The sequence below is a fragment of the Sorghum bicolor genome, chromosome 10, assembly GCF_000003195.3.
Source record: "Sorghum bicolor cultivar BTx623 chromosome 10, Sorghum_bicolor_NCBIv3, whole genome shotgun sequence".
NCBI lineage: Eukaryota > Viridiplantae > Streptophyta > Magnoliopsida > Poales > Poaceae > Sorghum > Sorghum bicolor.
In genome coordinates, this window is record NC_012879.2 from 10,623,210 (window position 1) to 10,628,241 (window position 5,032).

A 5,032-nucleotide genomic window follows, 5' to 3' on the forward strand; every position below is an offset into this window, starting at 1 on the left:
ACAAGATGCAATAGGAATAAGACTCAAACATTTTTTTCCTAAGATCAAGGTAGCAACCACTTAGGGATTACCAGATTCCATAAACTTCATAGGTGATGAGTTCATACTTTGAAGTTGCATGATGCATTGCTCACAATATTTTAGAAGTTGCAACGCGTGAATCCATAATAAAATTTATTGCTTTGTGTTTTTAGATATATGAAAACTTGTTTATTGTAAATAATAATTAGGGGCAAAATGAAGGAGAAAATGAAGCTTGGAAATTTTGATTACCTCTGAAAAGTAAACTTCTGAAATGGAGTTGGATTACTTGGCAATTTTGTTGACAGCGAGGGGCAATGGATCTATCTATTTTGGTTGCACTGGTGTCATCACACAAAACCTAATCAAAAGAAATAACCATCTAATAAACCCAGCCAAAAGAAATAGGTTTCATGGTAAAGCAAAGCATACGCAAGATTAATCATAGCGACTATTTAGAAGTTCATAATTTCAAGTTGCTCTGTGTACTATTTAAAAAATTTAGAAGTTGCAATAATTGATACATAGTAAAATATACTGCCCTATAGTTTTGATCTATGATGAATTTTGTAGTAAGCAATAATTAGGGATAAATGAAGAAGAAAAGGAAACTTGTAGAATGTGATTACCTTTGGTTAAGAAAGTTCCCAAAATTGAATTGAATTTTTTTGTGATGTTGATGACATAGATAGAGATCTATTCATTTTGGTCGCGCTAGCAACATCTCACAAAACCTAACCAGAAGAAATAGTCATGTCATGAACCAGTCAAAAGAGGAAATAGCTAGGGTTTCATAGAGGAGTGGAACACATGCTTACCGTCGGGAGAAGGATGGGGGAGATGCATCGACCGTGGGGTCCGCCGACTTTAGAGCGCCGCCCGCAGGAGGCGCTGCCTCGGTTGGCAGCTACTGCCGCACCGAGAGGGAAGGGGAGAGAGATAGGAAGGGAGGAAGGTGAGAGATAGGCGAGGGAGAGAGATAGAAGAGGAGGAGGAGACAGAGAGGAGGAGCGCCGCCGTGCCGTGGTCGCGCCGGCGCCCGTTTTCCGCGTCGGGAGGAAGAGTTCGGGAGAGAGAATGGGGCGTCGGTGGAAAGCGAGGGAGTGGAAGGGAGTCGATAAAATATCTTCTTGGTACTGTAGAAATTGGTGGAGTAAACCTGGACGGTTGATTCCTGGATTGGACGGATAGAGAAATTTTGGGTGGACAGCCCGTCGTTCCCCTTGGTAGGGTTGAATGACAGTACACTTTTTTTTGGGGGGGGGGGAGGAGAAAACTAGGGATTTTCTTCAACCGTTGGCTTGTCCTGTCCAAAAGCTGGACAGCGCACTGGTATTAGGATAGATATCTCATCTCTGAAATATAGGCGATTGGACTGGAATGGAGAATGAATTGGTTTTCGTCCACTGGTTTTCTTCAGTTCCTGTACTGCCATAGCAACAAATGGACAGCAAGAAGGTCCTCTAAAAGCAACACCCTCTAGGAGGAAAATAACAAGCACACCTGCATAGGTTCAAACGTTAGGTAGTGGTAATCTAATAAAAATGTTAAGCAGTGTTTGGTTGCAAGGATAGGCGGATCCCCGATGAGATATCTCACTTTCTTTAGTGTTTGGTTGAGAGTCACAGTAGAGATAAGATGATCACACTAGCAAATATCTTCACAAAATTTGGCAAATAGGGTCATCCCCAGTGGTGGGATAAATGTCATACGCACATAAGAACAAGGAAGAAGAAGAGTGGAGCTATTCAGGTGTCAGAGTTGAGGAAGAAGACGGCGACATCATGCGGCACTTCGGGTGCAGCGGCACGTAGGTGCAGTGGCCGTGTCTGGGACGGACAAGGCAGTGCTTTGGGGTGCGCGCGTGGATAAAGCTACATGACCACGATCGCAGGCTAGCTTACCAATCCACAGGCGTAGAGAAAGAGGGAGCCACCGCACGCGGCAGAGCAGACGTGGAGGAGGAGCGGTGGCACGGTGCACGAAGGAGACATGGGTGCAGCGAGCGGAGGAGCCATGTTGCACGACAAGTGGATGAGCTACAGGAGCAACGTCGCCCATGGCGGCGGCGATGTTTACAAAGAATGACGTATGGGTGCTGCGAGGAAGAAGAAATATGAGAGGTGAGATGACACAAAAAAAATATGGCTGACTAGTGGGACCTATATGTCATAGGTTATATCGCACTTTAGATTTTTCTACCAAACAAAAAGTAGATCAGTTCCATCCCTCTTCAACCAAACAAATAATGGGATATTATGTTTCTAAATTTTGAAAAGGACCCATCCCAACCCATATTGTGTCTCTCAAGACACTAGCGGAGCCACCGCCCGGCCACCCTGGGCGGCCGGCTGGGCTCCTGGCCAAAATGCAAAAAAATCTTCTTTATATTTATATAAAATTCTATGATTTTATAGTTAAATATTTTTGCTTAATGAGAATTGCCTGAGCTCCTGAAATCTTCTGGTTTCGCCACTGTCTTAAGAGAACAATTCATTGAACTCCACAAGCAATTCCTCCGGTGGGTAAAAAGAAGCTTTGTTTCACCCATGACCTAACCGTGTGTTTGGTTGGAAGGTTGGGACCAACCCGGATGGGTTGGACCCGTTTTTGGGGTGTTTGGATGGGGGTTGGGGAAGGGATGGGTTGAACCCTAAAGGAATATTCGCTGATTATGCGGGTTGGACCCGTTCGCCGGATTTCGACGGACGGAGCCGCTCCCATCGGTTGGCCTTGTTCACGTGTTCACCCCCGAGCACCACCTTATCCCTTCACCCCCAACCTTATCTCTTCAGGCAGAGAGGAGCCCGACGCCGCGCCATCCTCTCCACCGCCCGCGGTGCGCCGGTCTCTCCCAGAGGCCACGCCAGCCGCGAGCAGGTCGAGCGAGGCAGGTCCGCCCCGTGAAGGCCGCCGCCGGTCCGGCCCAACGGCGCCAGCTCCTCCACCGCCTGACGCTGCCCGCTCCTCCACCGCCCGACGCCGCCAGCTCCAACGCACGAACGAGGTGCTCCCCCGTCCGCCACCCCAAGGTGCATCTCCGGCCCTCAGGTCCGCCGCTCCAAGGTCCGGCTCTCCTCCACTGCATCTCCCTTCTCTGAATCCCCAGTGATTTCATAGTGATTTCATAGCGACTTCATTGATGCCATTGATGAAATAAGATGGTTAGGAGCACCCTTTTATATGGAATTGGATGGGGTTTGCTTCTAATACTTGCTTTTTACCTACCTGAACTATATTGATTGTGCTGTTGTGCTTTTCTGTGCTGCTATATGTAGATGAATAACAAGCTCAAGGCATTTGTTTTTGCTGCTGCTGCACATTGGTTCTTGTGTGCTATGGCAATTGTTGCTCGGTCTAGGAAAAGAAAACGAGTCGCAAGAAGGGAAGGGATTACTTATGCACCAATATATGAAAGGGATAGGAAAAGAATGGAATACCTCGATGACAAATCTGGAGGAATGACACAACTTGTGTAAACATGCTGAGAATGAACAAATTACGTTTCTTTAGGTTTTGTAAGTTGTTTACAGATCGTGGTTTACTTGAAGATACCGTTCATATGTGTGTTGAGGAGCAAGTGGCAATGTTTCTGCATACTGTGGGGCACAATGTTAGGAATAGAGTAATTGCAACCAATTTTGGTAGATCGGGAGAAACTGTCAGTCGTTATTTTAATAAAGTACTTCATGCTATCGGTGAGCTACGAGATGATTATATTAGGCCCCCTTCATTGGACACTCCATCTAAAATTGAAGGAGACACAAGGTGGTACCCATACTTTAAGGTGTGATGCTCAACCTTATGTCCTATTCTAAAGTTATTTTGTGCCAAACCTAATTGACCTAATCTTGACTTCTTTGAACATCACGTAGGATTGTATAGGAGCACTTGATGGTACACATATAAGAGCCACCATTTCGAAGGAAATGCAACATGCTTTTCGTGGTAGATACAAGCATTGTACTCAAAATGTATTGGCAGCCGTAGATTTTGACCAAAAGTTCACCTATGTGTTGGCCGGATGGGAGGGGACAACACATGATGCACTTGTTTTACGTGATGCTTTAGCACGTGAGGGTGGCCTTCGTGTCCCACAAGGTAATAGATTAACCTATGCCTTGTCCATAAATTTATTCATCAAAACTAATGCTTCATTGAGATGTAACCTTAACTGTGCATCATATGTTAGGTAAATATTACCTAGTTGATGCTGGATATGGAGCCAAACCTGTATTTTTACCCCCTTTTCGGGTTGTACAGTACCACTTGAATGAATGGGGGAGCAATCCGGTGCAAAATGAGAAGGAATTGTTCAACCGTAGGCACTGCTCATTGAGAATCATAGTAGAGCAAGCATTTGGAGCACTAAAAAGGAGATTCAAAGTACTTGATGATGCCTCTCCTTTTTTTCCTTATGCAACTCAAGTTGATATTGTTGTTGCTTGCTGCATCATTCATAATTGGGTGATAGAAGATGGGAGTGATGAATTTAATGTACCAAGTGACAGTGATGAGGACACCCAACACATCACATTTGCTGGGACAGCAAGTGAGAGTGCCATCATGTTAGAATTTAGGCAAGGCTTGGCTGACCAAATGTGGGCAGACCGTCTAAGCCATGGAAACTAGTATTGGTGTGTGTAATTTGTGTTGTATTTTATTTGATTGGACAATGTAATCATTGTATTATTGGCTGAAATTTTATTTGAGGACATATCCCTACACATTGATTCCTACTTTATTGGCATTATTATTTGAGGACATATATTGTATTGTCAATTTTGTAGGGGAATGGATGTAGAGGGTGTTTCAGGGACTGCTGGTCATGCTACTTGGGCTCCCACTTGGTCAGCCTACATGCTTGAATACCTTGCAAATTTAGTGGTTAGTGGCACCAAGACTTCATCCACCTTCAAGATGGTTCACTACAATGGGTGTGCAAAGGCTCTCCAACAGAAATTTGGCATTGTGCGCAGTGGTGACCAGGTTAAGAACCACCTTAAGACAT

At 45.0% G+C, this 5,032-nt stretch overlaps 1 pseudogene; it reads left to right on the forward strand.

The window, feature by feature from the left end:
* Window positions 2,081-4,653, forward strand: LOC8065759 (annotated as a pseudogene).